Here is a 19,918-nt window from a genome sequence, read left to right on the forward strand (position 1 = left end):
TTACTTGGATTCTGTCCATCCATGTCCCGACGAATGACTTGGTCCACATGTTGGGACACATTCAAATGTTTAAAAATTATCTTCCGTCCATCATCAAATCTTCCCATGAGCTCTTTTCTTACTCATCTAGACTCGATTAATCAGATATTCTGCCGATTAATCTATTAATTGGATAAAACAAAATTTGCCACTTTCTGCAGATTTTTTTGTTTGAATAAGAAAATAAACATTTTATTGCGTAATATGCGACAATATAGCATTCCTTTAGTGAGCGGTTTGTTGTTTGTAGCAAAGGATAAATTTAACATCAACGTGTGAAAAGCTCTGCTCTTTCTGCTCAACGTAACACCAGCACAGTGTCAGGTTGATCTGGTGATTTTTGTTTTTGGACCAACTCAAAATGAATACGCAAAAGGTGATAAACAGAAGATTTTTTAAGTGTGGCAGAAGCTCAAAAGGTTAGAAATTCCAGCTAAAGGAGGAGCTTCGTCTCGAAGGCGGGGCTAGGTCCATCCAGGCGTTTTGCACAGCTGAATGGTTGCCATGGGGATTAAAGGATCTCTCAAACATGCATGACAGAATCAAAGCAACGCTCCTGGTGTGTTTTTGATGAGGGAATAACATCGTGACATGATGTAAAGCTCCACAGAAGTCCATTTTACACAACACTGCTCCTTTAAAGAAGCCGTCACATCTGGAGTGAACACCTTGGTCTCGACTCGTCTCCACGCTGGCACAGACTCAGCTAACATGAGCAGAACAACCGGTGGAAACCGGGTCGCTCATTAGGCCTGAGCAGCAGAGATACGGCAGGGAGGCGGCTGACGCTGCGGCGGCGGGCCGCAGGCGGCTTGTTCCCTCTTTTGTTCCCGCCGGCGGACGGTGTAATTATCCGTCTTCTTTGTCCACAGCGGTCGGCTCCGTAATGAAGCCTCATTCCTCAATGTCCACGGATCTCAAACCGAGGCTTTCACAGGGCGTGCCACATCACACACACACACACACACGAGCAGGGCTTAGCTACACTGAGGCTTATTGCATCACTGTGATCTGCGTTCAGATTCTGCGATGCCAAATGCGTTTTGACGGAGTAGAAGTGCCACAGGAACAGCGGGGGTCAACCAATTATCCGCATGGCCGCGTTTCAGAACTAACTCTTGCCGTTTCCTCCAATTACAGGAATCATGAGTTTGTCTGATGTGATTTCTGATTAAAAGCAGCTAATTGAAAACGTGCTTTCTGGCTCGGTTTGCTTGTACTCCGTCTCGGCGCGTCCCGCCCGCAGCAACAGGAGGCGCGATCAGGACTGGAGGACAAGACTGGAGCAAGAAAGCACCAGCAGTGTTTTTATTTTTGTACTTTCTAAATTCATTATTTTGCCATTTGACTCTTCAAACAAGAGCTTCACATTTCCTCCGCCTGGTCAGCCTACTGGCAGAAATTTAGTGGGAGGTAAAACAAAGAAATATGTCGTTTTGCAAACAAATTGCTTCTTTTTTGTTTTGTTGATGCAGCTTGTCAACAAAAAGAATTAAGAATTTTTATTGCTTTCAAAAAAACAATTTATACTAGCTAGTCGATTAAAAAAATCTTTCTGGGCGATAAATTTTCCCAGAAATTCTCGCGATAAACAATAATGTCATTTTGAGGCCATTTTCAAAATACTATATTGAAAATGTGAATTAATGACACAAATGTGCCCCATCAAAGACCAATAAACTTTAATTTTGTAAAGAACTCCAAGCACTGGAACTGGAGAACATTTTAAATATCCAAAATAAAAAACACAACAACTTAAGAACTATAAACTCAAATAAAAAAACACACAACCGAAATCATAGATAAAATCAATCATTATGAGGTCTCTAAACAAAATTGCTCTTTAAAAAATGTTAATCATCAGAATAGAAATTATCAGGATTATTCAAATTTATCAAGCGATTAATTGATTAATTGCTTATTTCAACGTGCTTTCACCTATAACAATGCAGAACAAAATATCAGAGAACATTGTTCTCATATCAGTGCACTAGTGCTTATAACCTACGTGTGTGCATGTGTGTGTGTGAGTGTGTTTTAAGATTTGGGAGGCGTGTTGTAAGCAGCGGCTCTCACTCCTCACATTAAGCCGACTTTACACCAATAACACGGCTGCACCGGTCGCTCTGCAGTCTCGCATTTAGCTGCATGCTTGGACTATTCCACTTCCACTCCAAAGTGCATTTCTGTCTCTGTGAGAAGCTCTTCCAGTCGGAGACACTTTCCTGAGCCTCGCTGTAAAAAGATTTTCACAGGTTTCCTCTGTGTGTGCTGATGGCTGAAAGCCACCTGTTCACGCACACACACACACACACACACACACACGCACACACACACCCCAAAGTATGATTCGTTTGACCCTGAAATTTAACAGAGGAAACACATCCACAAAAAATGTGCCACATTTGTGTCATGATGCCACAGAATATCTTTCCTAAAACGTTATAACTCTGATAATAACACGTTAGCATCAGTAGTAATAATTAATACTATACATTTGGTATAGATACCATGATTCTGTGACCACCACAGAATATTTATCTTAAATTGTCTCATATCAGAAAACATGACTCCTTCACATTATTCATTCATTAAAAACTAAAAACCAGTTTTATATCCACTAATCGCTGTGATTGGTTATTTATTAAAGGGGCGGTGTTATTTGTTTTTCAGGCACTTAAAGTCGTTTAGAATCAAGTAACTATATTACCTTTAGTTGTTAAAAATCTATCAAAAATACATCAAACATGACTTAAAAGAAAGCTGACTTTGTAATTTAACAACTTAAAATTGGGCCTCTGTCCCTTTAAGAAGCTCCTGCTCTTTCTGAAACTCCGCCTACAGGAAGTCATCACATCACTCCTCTATTAACCCTTTAACCTTTTTACCAGTGTTTCACTGAGAAGTAGCTCCTATAATGCAATCAGCTGATGCTCCACCAGGTGTTTGCCAATTGCTGCTGGCTAGTCTGAAGGAGCCGACTGAAAGGGGGGCGGGGGGGGAGGGGCTGCTCTGTGAGCTGGAAGATCCGAAGCTTGGTTGCTACAACTCTGAGAAGGAGCTTTTTCTCGAAGGCAGAGCCAAGTCCAACCAGGCACAGCTGAATGGTTGCCATGGAGATTAGAGGATTTCTCAGACATCCATTCATGAAAGAATCAAGGCAACACACCAGGTATGTTTTTGATGAGAGAATAACTTTGTAACATGATGTAAAGCTCGAAAAAGTCCATTTTTCATAACCCCGCCCCTTTGAAGCATTTAAGCAGTTTCTCTCTAAACAGACCTGAATACGAAGGTTTCTACTGTTTCCACTGTGGTGGGGATGTGAAAGAGAACAGACTTTTTCTCAGGGTGTTTACTGAAATAAATGTGAGCGTCTGTCACAAATGATCTCAGTTTTGCTTTATTGTCTCGTCTGTGAAGATGAAAGGGAATTATATTTGGTTTCTTCTTCTATGACTCTGAATGAGCGCTGATGGTTTGCAGGATGCTGCGCTGCCATCTCTGACTGCCTTTATGTAGAGTTAGGTAAACATTACGTTGATAAATCAATAAATATCTCGAACAGAGTCTGCAGTGTCCACTCCTGCATTAAACGCTGCAGCTCACTCTGGCTGCCTCTGCCTCTCTGCATGGGTAAACACCCCAATACCTCCAGCCAAGCAGCAGAGCAGAGCAAAGTCTGACAAAACTTAATTATTAAAGATTTAATCCAGGCCAGGTGGAACCGGGATGAGTTCTCTCCTGCAACAAAAACCAGAGTACCAGAGCCAAACGCCGCCGGTCCATGAAGTCAAACCACCGCCATAAAGACGAAAGCGCCTCCAGCTCCGGGCCGCGCGCACAACTTGACTCTGGCCTTTCAGATTTAAAAGCATTAAGCTGCAGGGCGAGGAGAGGAAGGAGAGCGGATGATGCGTTTCATCTGCAGCAGACAGAAAAAGCCCAGGAAGAACAAACACTCGGTCCCCTCCAGGCTGGGGCCCCGCCGCCGTCTCAAACGGCCGGGAGCGGCTGCAGCCGGAGATGAATGAGGTGTGGGCCGCGACAGCGTCCAGCAGCGGTTTGTGTTTTTGGGCCGCACTCCGGCCAGGAGCAGATGAGTCCCACATCTGCATCTGTTTCCATCACATATCATGGTTTTATTTTTTATGTCTGAGCTCCGCCTGCAGTGGCCTCCTCCATCCACATCCTACAAACCAAAACTTATTGGATTAAAACATACAAAGAGGAAAAAGCACAAATAAATAAATAAATAGCAGCGGCGTCCAATGGCATAATGACCATGAAATTTTATTTTTTTGTATCCAATTTGAAACATAGAAAAATATTCAAATGTTTCTAACAATTCAACAATTTAACAATATTTACTGATAAAAAAATCTCTAAACTTCTGCAGATAAAAAACATAAACAGGTCCAGGATATTTGCCCTATTAAAGGGGAAGTGCTGTGTTTTCCAGTCACCTGCTGTCATTTCATATCCAAAAATCAAGTGACTATGTTGCCTTCAGTTGTTAAAAAAATGCAGCATGAGTCAAACATGACTTAAAAGAAATATGACTTTGTAATTTAACGCCTTGAAATTGGGCCTCTGTCTCTTTAAGAAGCTCCTGCTCTTTCTGAAGCTCTGCCTTCAGGAAGTCATCACAACATGGCGGCTCTATTAACCCTTTAACATCGTTTTCTTTACATCGTTGCACTGAGAATTAGCTCATCTGATGACCTCAGCTGATGCTCAGCTCCACCAGGTGCTTGCTAATTGCTGCTGGCTAGTCTGAAGGGGCTGAGTGGGGGAGGTTCGCTCTGTGAGGAAGAAGCTTGGCTTGGAAACTGCAGCTCAGAGGAGGAGCTCGGTAGAAAATGCGTCACTCGGTGTGTGCAAGCGTTTAGGCATCCCTGAATGGTTACCATGGAGATTAAAAGATTTCTCAAATAAGCATGAAGATAGAAAACATATACTTGACACACTTTGTGCTCGTTGTTACGCATGATGGAGGATCTGTGCCTGTTGCGGTGCGTGGTGTGACGTCAGCAATAATATTCTCACAGGGAGATTAATTATTTTCGTTTGAAACTTTTAGTATGAGTGAGAGCTGAAAGTTGGACTCCTCCGTCCCACACGGAGTCATTAAGACAAGAGGTGTGTGTGAGTGTGTGTTTGTCGCCGCCCCGTTATCAGCCGCTGCCTCAGACAGACTGGAAGTTAAATCCCATTTCCTGCTGCACTCCTCTGCAGCTTTCAGCACAAATCAGATTTACTTGAAGTGTAGCCAGAACAAAAAAGACCCCACACACACACACACACACGCATACACTTAGGGAAAAAAAACACAAAACAACACACACACGCACGCATGCGCCATTGTGTGAATCAGACAGCACTTCTGTCACTGCAGCCCCTCCGGCTGCTTCCTCCATCTCGCTGATGGTCGAGCAGCCTTTGATGTGCATCCACTCACAGAGCTGTGCCTGTGTGTGTGTGTGTGTGTGTGTGTGTGTGCGTGCGAGGCTGAAATCATGCAGGCTGTTAACAGATCAACCAGCAAAACCAGACAAAACTCCAAATGAGACAGAGCTGCCAATAAATGTGCACGTTTCCCCCGTCAAAACAAACACCAGCTGACTTGATTAATCATCTGCTGTAGTCAACTGGTTGCTGCAGAAATTAAACCAGGGTTGTATAAAACAAATAAAATAAAATAAAATCACAAGCTGGGACGTCCAGATTCAATCCCTGGCAACGGCTCAGCATTGCTGCTCTACTGTCTGAGATGTGTGGCCGTGAATTTACTGGATGACTTTAGGAATCAACAAATATTTACTTTTACACAACTTGCAAAACTTATTACAGGTTGAACATGTAATGTAGTTGACAATTAAAAATGCACGTTCCTTAACATATTTAAGTGCTTTTCACCCTTTACACTGATACTAAAAAAATAAAATAAAAAAAAGACAGACAGGTGCAATTTCTGGTTAGTTGTATCAAAACAGAGAAAATATGCTAATGTTAGCCTAGCGATTTATCAGAGTCATCTGCATGCATGCTCTATTTACAGGCATAAGACGTAAATTTATTAAAGACTGAAGCTGTATGCATCAAGCCAAGTATTTGTTAACAAATAAAAATATTGCTATGCCTGTTGGAGGTGAATATTATACTAGCTTAGATAGCATGCTACATTCATGCTGCATTAGCATTCACGCTAACAATCATGTGACACCATTGGAATGCTGTGAGTAATTTGTCTCATCTCATATTTTCTCTGTAAAGACATCATTTAATTCCTTGTAAAAATAAAAATTAACTTTAAACGTTAAAAAAAAATTATCAATAAAAATGTTTACGTCAAAGACTGAGTCAGAACGCCCTGCCCTCCAATACTTACTGTTACTCCGCTACATTTTTGACTCATCTGTCCAAAGGACGTTATTCTAGAAGTCTTCAATTTTCTTTCTCAGAAAGCAAAAGTTTCCTCCCATTACAGTTAACCTTGAACAGCCTCCTTCTGACTGTAGATATGGACTTTCACATCCACAGCAGCTGTGGGATCCAGTATGTCCAAAACGTTCAGTGGCATCCGGGGTTAGTTGGAGAACAAAGTGTGTATAGTAGAGATGCACACTATTATCGGCATGGTATCGGCCGATATTAGTGTTAATATTTAATATCGGACATTCCGTCAAAATAACTCACCGATATGAATGATGTTGTTTTTATATGATAAACCAGTGGCAATGATGCCTGCAGCACAGCACAACATCAAATGTGTGCTGTTTGAGTGTAGTTGTTGTCTTAGAGAGAGCAAACGTCATGAATAAATTTGACATTAAACATAATGCAAGTTGAAAGTTTTGCATCCTTTTCAGCTTCCTTTTTAGCATCTGTATTTGTTAGCAGGCTACAATGAAAAAGACGATGCAGTATTTTAAGTCCACAGTAGAGAAAGACAGATTTTTATAGAAAAAAAATATCGGTATTGGTATTGGTTCTCGGCCAGATGAGTTTTAGTATATTGGCCTATCAGATATCGACCAAAAATCCAATATTGCACATCAACAGTGTATAGAATCGGAGGCATGGAAAGGCGATACTGGAACAAATTTTAATAAAGGTGACTTTGTGTTCTCACGCAATAAAAACATCCAATCATGTATCGTCTGTACACGCTTATTCTTGCAGGGCTGCAGAATGGTTGGTGCCTCGTTCCAGTGGCCATTGGATGAAATGTGGGATACGGGATACTCCGTGGACAGACCATCAGTCCATCACAGCACCATAGAAACACTATGTGTGTAGTGCAGCGCTCTGATGTTCGGCCAGGCTTAAGACAGTGAGACATTGGAATGAGTTCAACATTTGTCTCGTCTTCTTTGAACAAAAGTGTATTTAAAAATCTGTTATTTGAGTAAGAACTAAAAGGAACCGTAACACAGACGATCTCTGAGTTGTGGAGAGAAAGGAAAAGGACAGAACACTGATAGTGGGTTGTGAAAGCCCGAACCCACAGCGACACGTGAAGAGCCGCAGTGCGAGTCTAAAAGCTAAGACAGCTTTGTGGTTTGAGTGACAGTAATGACTTTGTCTCCATTAACATGAGGAGGAGGAAGGAGACGGAGGATGGGGGTTCACCGAGGCTAACGCTGGAAACACATCCACCTCTCCTCCAGCCACACTCCAAGGAGAAGCTGCCCTCCTTACTCTCACAGCTTCATCATCTCTGCTGAGGAGAGACACACAACGCGCCGCTGCAGATCCATGTTTTAGAGACCATTTAAGGGATACTTTGTTTTGCTGAGGTTGGACTGTGAGGGGTGCTCAAAAGTCTTGTTTGGAGAAGCTAGCAAGCAGAGAAAAAGTCACATTGGAGGAAAATCTCACAGGGGTGTCGGGTTAGCCGCTGCTCTGAAAAGGACCATTTGGGTGGCTCAGCTGGTGGAAGCAAACACTGAGGCTCTTTGACAGCGCTTTTCTGGGTTTGATTCCAATTCTCCGACAATTTCTCTCTTCTGCCTAATTTCTGTCTACTTACGGTCCGACAGAAGGCCACTAGTGCCAAAAATGTCTTTAGAAAAAGACCATTTGAAAGAAAATTTCACAGTTCAGGAAGTCCTATGCCAGATGTATTTATATATGTGTAAATTAAAATATAGGCCTCACTATTAAAAATGTATCTGTAATTTTTAAATGTTAATGAATCAGCAGAGAGCATTTCTTGTAAACTACAACTATAAAAGTTATCAATCTATAAACAGATGATGTAATTATTCAGTTACATCATCTGTAACTGAATAACTACAGATGATGTAATTAGTCATAATGACTATTATTACCAACAGTCATTATTATTCCCATTAATGTTTTAATAATGCATATTGAGAAGAGTAATCACCTAAACACTGTCTGTGTGAACAGAGACGTCGGACACGGCAGAGAAAGGAACGGCAACGTAAAGACGAAACAAAAAAAGTGGAAGAAGACAGAAAATTAGAAACCTCCCAGCCATTAGCTCTCCCTGTGTTCAACATATTCAATAACTAATGTCTCGTTGAGTGAAATCAGATATATTTTTTTTCACACTCGCTTGTCAAAAACGTTTTATTCTGAAGGACAGGAATGTTTCCCTAGTAAAACTCCAGCTTTAAGAGCATCTGGTTTAGAAGATCTCAGCGGTGCAGCTTGAAAATATCTATCTGCAATCAAAGAAGCAAACGCACTGGCGACTCTTCTGTATGCGTGTGTGTGTGTGTGTGTGTCTTCAGCCTAGACACTGTCCTGCTGCTCACACTGGGCTGGTTGTGATTCTCTGAGTCGGATTTCAGTGACAGCCAATAAGAACCAGCTGTGAGGAGAGATGGAGGGGAAAATATTGGTTCAGAGCCAGAAGTCAGTCTGAATGCTGCGTCTTTAGATCAATACCCAGCTGGTGTCTCCTCTCTCTTTCTCCATCTCTAACAAAGATCCTTGTGTTGACCTTAATCAGCACAAGGCCGACCTCTGAGAAATGTGGCGTCCACAATGTAATACCGTCATCTTGATAAGCCAATCCCACCTACCACAAAATATATACGTGTACAGAGTATGAGAAAAATGTAAAAAAAAAAAAAAGTATCTAGTTTTTTGCTCTTTTGATGATTTCCTCATTTTGAATGTTAGCTTGGAGCTAACAGGAAGCTGCTGCTGTTTCCTTAAACAGTGCAAAGCTTGACTGTCACTAACTGGAAGTAATACACTTTATGCTAAAAACATAAAAGATAACGTTTGACATCCAATATATCTGCAGATATTTTATATGTTCAAAACAGATCTGTTATTGTCCACCATCAGAGCATAAAAATTATTCAGGAAATAGATGTAAACATATTTGGACCCCTTGCTGAATTGAACTCCAATTTCTGAACAACATCATACTGAGTAAATATGACACTTGGCAGGTAAATGGGCTGGAGAAAAATACACTAAAAGAAAAATTTTAATTTCTAAGAAGGGTGTCAAGGTAACTAATATTTCCATATAACTGATACAAGAGAAAAATATCCAGGTACTTCTTTGCATCAAAATGCTGGCACAAAAGTCCAGGCACTTAACAGACACTTGGCTGGTATATCCAGAAAAGTATATGTGCAATTTGTTTAGCTAACAAGGCTAACTAAAACATTATTCAGAGATAATCTTCCTGTGAAGCCAGCAGACAGGAAATAAAACAAAGTCCTGAAGGAAGCAGCATGCTAGCTGTGCTAACGCTACAAGCCAACGCTACCAGACCGATGTCTGAAAGTGCCTAAAAGGTCAGAGAAGTTAAAAAAATCTACAGCAGTGAAGTAGTAGACCTTCTGTGTGACATAAACTAACGGTCTCAGTTTAAATATTAACGTTAGTCAGCTGACAGGTCAGCTAATAGTGAGGCAAAAAATAAAAACAACTAAATAAAAGAGGGCGCCCCTCTCTGTTATCCTGAATTTTTTCTTAGAATCCAGATTGAAATTTTTGTCTTGTGACAACGTGAGAGCCTACTGAACTCTGACCTGCTATAGAGCTAGCATGCTGCTATAGATACTCACCAAATGCAGTTACTGTGTGCAGATTGGTGACATAAACATCACTTTTTTAAGTACTTGGTGCTTATTTCAAATTGGAACATTTTTCAAGAACAATATTTGTGCTTATGGAGATACGAACAGACATACAGTTACTGAAAAAAAAAGAAGTTTTTTTAACCATAATTTTTAATCATTATCACAATAATACCATAAAATATCACAATAAAATTCTATGTCCATTTCGCACACCCCTAATTGCTCACCATAGCAACATGCCATAACAAGAAAAACCCAAACAGTTCAGGCATTTATAACTGCATAGCTGCACACAAGTTTGTTGTCCAGAGCGAACAGACTGAACGTATCTTTGCTTAATAAAAACACATCACTTCTCCCAGGGTGGGGATAGAAAAGCATCTACTGGTAAAACCATACAACTGCAGGAGAAAAAGGTCTTGATATAAAGGTAAACACATCAGAATTGTGAATGCACTAACTAGAGAGAATTTAAGGTAAAATAGCCAGATGAAAGCAGGCGTTTAGTGAGAGGCTGCTGCCAGGCCTGCGCGTCTCCACACTGCTCTGTGAAGCAGGGACAAAACAAACAGAGAGACACAAATGCTCCCCAACACACACAGACAAATGCCGTTGGAGGCATCTCTAGTGGGCAATCCTTCCAGCGGTGGAACACGGCCTAATGCTCCCACCGCATCTGAAAATGCCACCGCAATTAGGGACAGACGTCCCCATTGAGCTGTGCGGCGTGGGGTCAATTAACGTCTGTGAGGTGGCGTGGCGGAATCCGCTGAAGACACGATGAGGACGGATAATCGCATTACGGAAGCCAACAGGCCCGCTATTCGCCGCGCGGCGTAATGACACGCGGAGCACATAATCGCGACGGGGGAGAAGGATGAGGCGATGTTCGCTCCGGTCTGGGGCCTGACAGAGGAGGGAGGGTTCTTGTGTCTGTGTTGCTCAGTAGCGGAAGCGGCTCTGCTTTGTGTTGAGAACCCGGCCGTGTTCTCAACAATAACCCGAAGGCCTCTCCGTCCTCACACTCCACAGCCAACACGACGCTCAAGCCAAGCGAAGCTAAGCGAAGCTAACCTCCGCCGCCGCCATCAGAGCGGTGTCAAATTCTGCTGCACCAACTCCAGAGGTGATATTGGGCCGTCATGTCAGCTCATGATGCAACACCGGCTGTTTGCCCGCGGACAATAGAGACGCTGTTTGTTGACGATGATGATGAGTGGTGTCTGTGTCCCCGTCGGCTCCAGGGAATTACCGCTTTGACGTCGCTCATTCACAGAGACGGGCGACAGTCGGAGTCTCGGCCCGGACACCGACGCAGCAGAAAGAGTTCATCCACGGGCTCAACAGAACCCATGGATTCTATTGAGCCACGGGTTCAATAGTCCCACGTCTTTAACGTGGGACTTTCACCACGTTAAAGACGTGGTGAAAGTCCCGGAACCCAAACATAAACCCCAGAGTCGTTTCAGAGAGCAGCGCTGTTAACAGGGACTGGCAGAACCTTTTAAAGCTAAATTAGCTTCAGTTCAATTCTTCTCGAAGCTTGTTGCATCTTTCCACAGCTTGTTTCTACAACGTTCCAGCTGCTTTGTCTTCAAACTCTTTTAATTTCAAGTTTGTTTCTTTGGCAGTAAGCAGAAAATATTTTTTTCCCCAACTGTTTATGAAGAAAACTTTCACACGTCATTCATTCATTTCTGCTGTAGGGTTACTGGCCAATGTTTACCATGGAGTATGAGGGCCATTGTATGGTAAAGAAAAAATGATTATATAGCCACGGTAGAGTGGATTTATGCCAACAAACTCAACATGTCCAATATTTAGGTTCATCTCCTTTATTTATGTCATAAAGATGAGATTCTAACTTTCTAATAACCTGAAAATTGTCAAAAATACAATAAAATCAAGACTTAAACTCCACTTTAGTACCAAGTGGTGAGATAAATGTACAGAGTCAGCTAAAATCTTTGTGAACAATATTTCAACACATGGACTCAGTGTTGCAGGTCTAAAGCTAACATGAAATAAATCCTACTGAATTTAATGGAAGATTAAGTCAAAATGCTCATTGCATCAAATATTTTCTCTGTCTTTCCAAATTAAAGCAACACTGGGAATCTAGCTAGCTTGATGCTAGCTGGGCTTTGATCACTAGCCTGAACTCTGCTGCTTTACAGTAACGGGTTGACCTCCTTTAGTCTCCATGACACGACTTTCCAAATTTCTGACCGTCTTTTCTTGGAATAAAAAGTCCTGTGTGAACGTCGAAACTGGTACGGTTGGAGTGAGCGCAGAACAAGACGGTAACCGTTTTAAAAGACGACAAGTTGCCACAAACAAAGATACGCAAGCCGAATCTGGCAGAAACCACTAAGGTTTAGGGTTAGCCTTCTACCTGATCTTCATAGGGCAGCACTAGACGTAAAGGTGGACCTGGATGGATCTCCAGTCTGTCAACACTGAGGACACACAGTCACACTAACTGGATCTTGGTTGGACACCCCTGATCAAAAACACACACACACACACACACACATTCATGAGTGGAACATCCAAACTCTGGTTCTGGTCGGATCTTGATGGTGTGAATAATTTGGTGTTAACAACCATCATAAACATATCCATACCAAAAAGCTACATTAAAAATGAAGGGTGCATTGATCAATCTGCCCTGATTTCCTTACTTTGGGTGATCGGTAATCGGCTGATACTTAAATTAAAGCTGATCTTATTCATAGATCTAAAAATCAACCTTCCCTCTCCTGCTCTCCCATAAGAGGGTTGATTGGCAGACCGGCCCACCAGATCATGTCTGCATGTTTGTGGTTTAACAATAGTCATCCCACTGTAGCCAACTTGGTGACTTTCTTGCTATATTTATATAACATTTATTCAGACACCAAAAAACAATCAGCGTCAGCCGGAATCAGAATCGGCAGGTCAGGCTTTTAAATGATCAGCGATCGACCAGAGGACTGCAATCGGTGCACTGCTATTAAAAAAAGCTGGAAATCAGACATTCCCACACACCAAAAGAAAGACAAAAAGGATATGTTATCAAAACCATTACATAACACAGCTTACAGTTGGGTCACTGCCCTGGACGTTGCACACTTCAGTTACCAGCCGCCTCTTAAACCAGCCTGAAGAAACTGCAGACCTTACAGACCCTTTTCTGTGTTAAAGGCCATCTCTTCTGCTGGTGTCTGAACCGGATTCTTTTGACCTTTAGTGGATTTCATAACAGAAAGAGACCCGGGCAGATGTCAGACTTTATGGACCGGGTGGTGGTGAGGCAGGTTTTTACGTAAAACACGCTTTCACTTTCAGAAAACAATCCATCCGCGTCGGCTCTACCGTAAAGAAAATGGCTTCTCACGTCAAACCGTGTCACAAACCGAGCTGTGAGACCCGTCCCCGTTCCGGTTCCTGTCAGATTAAAGCCAGTTTGTTATTAACACTCCCTAAAGCCGCTGCTGCCGCGCTCCGCTCCTCTCTGTGGTGCTGAGGACGTCGCCCTGGCGACGCGTTACCAGGAAGCCTGGTGTTTATGAGCCGAGATGCTGAGCTGCTTAGACCTTAAACGCTTTGCACTGAAGTTTAAAGCCGTACTTATGCTTTACACGGCCAATTTGACTGCAATGCATCGCCTCTACGAGAACGCTGCACTTTTATTGCACCGTGTTGATTTGCTTGCTTTACCAACTACCATATTTAAGCATTTTACTCAAAAACCATTAAAGAGACTAATTTTTCTTTAGTGTTTGATGAAAAACTTTCCCTGTTTCGTTAAAATACTTCTACATCTGCAGGCATGAATGTGCTGCGTGTGACGGCAGGTGAATAATGAGAGCAGAAGCATGACGAAGGCTCTGTGCTGCTGAGGGGTCGTCAAGGTGACTCCACAGCAAGGGCATCCACAGCTGATCTCTCTCTCTCTCACACACACACACACACACACGCACACACACACACACACACACACACACACACACACACCTCCATCCCTGCTTGCTTTTCAGCTCCAGCAACAGCAAGAATTTGACAAAAGAAGCTTTGAGGTTTGCAGCCCTGCAGGTGCAAAGTGGAGCAGCTGATGATCCAAATCATCCACATCCTTTAATTATATATATGTATATATATAAAGAAATGGATGTTGTTCTCTGCTGTTTGGTCACTTTTATTTTCACCTGTGTTTGTAATGTTTCTGCTCCGTTTTATGTCTTAAAAATGATAAGTTTGCACTTTGGAGCAGAAATCAGTTTACAATTCCTAAACTGTGAGCGTGTCATTGTTTGGCTCCCCTGCTGTGTGCAGGATAAAGACAGCAGCGTGCGGTCGCTGCTTCCGCATTTGCATGGCATTAAACAAGAAATAAGGTTTCTAATTTGTAACTGGAAGCAAAAAAAAAAAAAAAAAGAAAGAAAGAAAAAGCTTCGATTCATCCTCACTTTAGGTTTTCTTGGTGCAGAACTAGGCTCTGCTGATGACTCTCCAGTAACAGCAGCGTGTCACCGTGCAGGAGAATAATAATAATAAAATGAGAATAATAAAACACATAAACCGGTGAAATCACAGCACAGAGAGAGAAAGACAGGGAGACAGAAACCCAGCTTCTTACCGGGTCTGATCCCGACAGGAGCTCCGGAACAAGCGGCACGTCAGCGCGGTTTAATCCGTGAACGGTGCTGGTGGAGCCGGACGCCGATCCTCCGTGAGCTTCCGTCCTTCCCAGGCGTTTTTCTCAGTCAGGGAGACACCGAGCCGCCGCAGCTGCTGCTGCTGCTGATGATGATGATGGAGATGCTGCCGCCGCCTCCGGTGCAGGACCGGGAACCCGAAGGCGCGTCACCGACAGGCGTGCACGACGGTCCGGGGGGTCTGGTAGTCAGTGAGCCGGTACCGACCGTAGAAACCGGGACCGACTGTCAGCTGGGTTACGTGACGACATAACGCAGCTAATGACTAATTAGACAAGAGGCAAAGTACATGCACCTTAAATGATTTAACATTTAAAAACTACATCGTGTTATTGGGACGATATGTAGAAAACCAAGGCAAATAACTACATAATGATGACGTAGAAGGAAATTCACGTTTTTTCCCCATGGATTGTGCGCTAATTTATTCAATCTGGTACCACTAATTAAAATCCATAGAGCTGAAATAATGAATCTGATTGTGATTAACTGATTATTGAAATACTCGTCAGCTAAGTTAGCAATCGATTAATCATTAATTGGAGTGTACCGACTCTAAAATATGTGACAATTAAGCCAAAGCTGTCCCCAAATGTATATATTTTGCATTACAGATCAAAAACCTCTTTGTCTGTAAGTATGTTCAACCCAGAACTCCTCAAGTATCATTTTAGCTTCACCTGGTTCAAATTCTGTAAAATACTCATATTAGACACCTTTTGCTGTCAAGGTTTGAATTGACCATTGAAGTAATCGTCACTAGATTAGCACTTCTCTGTATTGATGCTAATTGAAGCAGAAAATACTTAATTTTTTTTAATTTACTTACTTACAAAAATATATATTGAATTGTTTATTTGCATTTTTGTACATAATTTTAATACTGTATAAAATAAGATTAAGTGGTTAAAAGAAGAAATCTGCAGAATGTGTCATTTTTTAAATAAAATGACTCGATTAATCGTCATAATAAATCGATAACTACAATAACTGTTAGCTGGAGCTCTAATAAAACCAACAGGTATCTTAAGTGATCACCTAATTGTTAAATGGGGTAAACCAGGTTTTTTTTAAAAGTGTGGTGCAGTTCGCTACAGGTCATATAGTGGAAATAGATGCTCTGGTCAAATAAACCCAAAATTGAACCTTCTGATCCAAAACGGATGTCAGAAACAGGGCAAGCTCATTCCAGTGGGATTCAGTTTGATTTGCAGGATTCTGGTTCAGGCTTCGGCCACACAAGAATGTTTTGGGGTTTTTTTTTCTAAAATGGGTTGTCGGTTTAAAACAAAAACAAAAACACGCGTCCACATGGACCCAGAACTGTTTTCATCTATGCAGGAACACAGGGAATGGTCCAAATACTATTTTCACTCTCCCAAAACCTGTAAGTGACCTTCTCTTTGGTCTGACCTAAAGTGTTCTCATAGTTTCTACGATGCGTCAAGCAGAAACATATTGTCCTCCATCAGCTTCCTTTCTTTTTTTCACTCCAGTAGTACAGCATACAGAGACTGAAATGGATTAATGAGGTTCTGCAGCAAAACGACAAACATGTAATACACCATTGTTGTTATGAAGCGCAAGAGGCGTTTAGGGTTAAAGGTCGGGTTAGAGGTTGGGTTCATCCGTCTGTGACTTCACTGTTCACATGAACACACAAAAACACATTTTTACTCAGGAACTCAGACATTTAGTGGGCTGTAAGATGCTGCTTCCATGTGCTAAAGAGGAACGAACGAATGGTTAAAAACGTTAATGAGAAAATGCTCCCATGTGGACGAGGCCTCAAATGTCACTAATAACTCTTCTTCTGTCTTTAAGTTCCCTGCTTTCATTTCTCCTCTGTTGGTTTCTTCTGTGGTCCTGTTTAAATGTCCTGATCTCCTCGGGTCTCTTCTGATTTCATTACTAAATCCTGTCTTTCACCATTCACAAAGTGCAAAGATTGCTTCTGAAGAAATCTGATCAAGTGGACGAGGCCTCTCGTTGTTGTGCGGCTGACGCTCAACCTACGGTCATCTGAAAGTGTAACATAAACTTGTGTTGGACAAAACTGGCTTCAGCTGAAGAGCTCAGATCCTCTTAAACTTCAGCCCGTCCTGTCATGGTTGGCGTGGCGATTCTATGTCACCGAAGTGGTCAAAACGTCATCAGCTTAACAATGATTAAATAGCTAATCATTAAAAAAAAAATTTTTAATGTTATAGAAAGACGCACCAGCAAGTCCATCTCTGATTGGTAAAAATAAAATAAAGTTTAGGAGAAACCAAAGTCTAAACTTTACTTTGATTGAGCCGTCATGACATCATGATCTTCAACAGGTTGTTCATGCAACTGAAGTTCCTTCCATGATAATTATTAATAATACATTAAAAAATACATCAGATTAACTCTGGTTGGCTTCAGTTGCTAAGAGCAACTAGGAAACAAACTGCATGTAGCTGTACAGGAAACAGAAACCAGGAAGCCTTGTTTCTGTTCTACAGGAGGTTCAGTCAGAATAAAGATCAGATGAGCACATTCTCCTTCTGTTGTTCATAGCAGACCATGCTGATGGAGTTGAGCAACTTTACAGTAGAGAGCGATGTAGATGGCGCTTAATTCCTGATCAGCAGAGCGCTGTGACCTTCACAGGAAAGATGGGGGGAAGTTTCCGTCCCAGAGGGAGCTGCGGTTCAGGGCAGCACAGCAGAAGGACTTCCTGCTGCTGCACCACAAACTTCCTCTGGGACTAAAACCTGACTAGTGAGGCATGGAGCGTAGCATCCAGCTAACGGTTAGCTTTGACCCAGATTGTGCATCATGGTAGAGCAAAAAAGTTGCTAGCATGAAAAGCGTGGAAGTTTAAAAGCCCACGATCATCCTGGAGATCTTTCAAATCTGAAACGGGTATTTGGTGACCTCTGCTGGTTGTTTGGAGAAAGTACAACTTCCTGTTGACTTTCTGAACCCGGTTTCCTGCGGAAGACTGCTTGAACATAACACTGAAGCGCTAAAAGTACAAACTGATCGTCTCTAGAAGTCATGTGCTCACGTCCTTCATAGAATGATCGTGGTATAGATGTACATCTGCGCTACAAGCTTCTAGTTTTGGTATTACACAAGTTTTTCAGAGAGGTTTGTAAGAATCTTCTAGGCAAGAACAGGTTAGAGATCAATAAAAGAAATAAAGTATTTAAGTATATTTAAGATCATCTGTATTCCATTCTTCTAAGTGAAAATAGTGGATAACAGAAAAGATAACGTCCCAGTGATATGCAGACCAGAGAACCTTGGACAGGTTCTGCTGACAAACCCCTGAGTCCTACGGCTGATGAGTGGGTGAACGTCCTGTGGTCACCCCTGGTATTATAACTCTTTCAGGTGAGGTGGGAGTGACCAGACATCAGGTGCTGACTGGGAAAAACCAGGGTCCAGTGTTCCCAGTCTAATCAGAACATCACGTAACATCTTGGACTGGTCACACTTCCCCCATGTAGCAGACAGACAGGCCTCGGGTTCTGGCTTTGCTTTGGTACTGGTTTCACTTTGATCAAAGTTGGGTTTAGTTGCACTTTGGGGGCTTATGTTTTACGTCATATGCCACCTGAACATGGATTCCTTCATGAACATCCACACCATGCATGATTTGCTGATGGTCACATTATATGTTGGAGGGTAAATTTGCACTAATTTATTTAAACAGAACAAACCCTGTCTGAAGCTGGTGTGTCTCATCTTTTTGTGATGATCTCTCAAACCAGGATTCACACAAATTTACAACATATTATAAAGACAATTTAAAAAAAAGTTTCTAAAAACAAAAGCATGCTTAGAGTTTGCCAAAGAACACACGGAAGAAGCAGATAAGATGTATTTTGGTCATTGGCAGAAGCGGCCAACTCCAATCCGCGAGATCTACCGTCCTGAGAATTTTAGATACCGTCTTTCTCCAGTCCCTGAATCTCATCTGGCACTTTTAGCTCATTTGATTCATTGATGGGTGTGTAGAAGCAAGGATGCATCTAACAGTCGCAGGACAGTAAATCTCAAAGACTGGACTTGGGAACCCTTTGATAAAGGCAAATGCCACACTATAATGAGGAAACAATTTCCACAGAGAGGCATGACAGCAGCAGCGTCATCACGTGGGTTATTGTACCCATGGTGCAATTATGTGGATTGTGCTGAATGTTAGAAAACTTTGAAGGGAAATCTCTGGTCAGCTCAAGATTTAAAACTGAGAAGTAGAAATTCCTCCTTGGTTTCTATTCAGTAATGCATATTGTTCATGTGCACAACATTAAAACAAGAGTCAATAGTGAAAAACCTCCTAAAGGTCATGTCCGAGTCAAAGATCAGAATTTACCAGGAATTCCATTATGTGGCATTAGCATGTAGCTGTCAAAGCAGATTTGCTTTAATGATGACAAAAAAAAATTCCAGTGGTTAGATGAAAAAGGCAAAATGGCAGCATGAGGTTTACAGCTGTAATTATGCTTTTTGTTTATTTTTTTAATATTCCAATTACAGAGCCCTTTAGTTGGGCATGTCGCTGATACAAGTCCAACAACGAGGTTATTTTGGGTTTTGTAAAAGGCCAGTAATCGTTTGCCTTCCTGTTGAACGCAGATCTCAGTGGACGATGGACCCAAGCTAATTTGCGGTTCAGGATTCATGGATTCAGAGCTCCTGCCTCACAGAGCAGCCCCGTCCCCACTCAGCTCCTTCAGACTAGCCAGCAGCAATTAGCAAACACCTGGTGGATCTGCTGAGCTCATTACAGGAGCTACTTCTGAGTGAAAACGCTGGTAAAGACGCTGTTAAAGGGTTAATAGAGGAGCCATGTTGTGATGACTTAGTGAAAACAGAATTTCAGAAAGATCTTAAAGAGACAGAGGCCCAATTTCAAGGTGCAAAATTACCAAGTCAAACTTATATATTTGATATATAGAGAGATTTTATATAACAACTGAAGGTAACATACTGGATTGTGCTATAAAATGCCACGTTCCTCCTGGAAAACACTTAATACTACCCCTTTAAAGAAGAAGAGACAACTTTAGAGAACTAGCTGAAATCAAAACACGTCCATTTTAGTTAAACATGGAACTTGTT

At 42.0% G+C, this 19,918-nt stretch overlaps 1 protein-coding gene across 4 annotated transcripts in view; it reads right to left on the reverse strand.

Moving 5' to 3' along the window:
• The window catches only part of enox1 (ecto-NOX disulfide-thiol exchanger 1), an 88,579-nt gene extending 73,508 nt beyond the window's left edge, over positions 1-15,071 (reverse strand). For 2 of the 4 annotated variants that reach the window (XM_008402277.3, XM_008402274.3), the window contains exon 1: positions 14,740-15,062. The gene's annotated coding sequence lies outside the window, so the exon portion shown is untranslated. Of the gene's footprint in view, positions 1-14,739 lie in introns of all 4 variants that reach the window. The other 2 variants (XM_081599718.1, XM_081599715.1) reach the window with 2 other exon arrangements.
• Positions 15,072-19,918: the final 4,847 nt, after the last annotated feature.

The sequence above is a fragment of the Poecilia reticulata genome, chromosome 2, assembly GCF_904066995.2.
Source record: "Poecilia reticulata chromosome 2, P_reticulata-male-v2, whole genome shotgun sequence".
Classification (NCBI taxonomy): domain Eukaryota; kingdom Metazoa; phylum Chordata; class Actinopteri; order Cyprinodontiformes; family Poeciliidae; genus Poecilia; species Poecilia reticulata.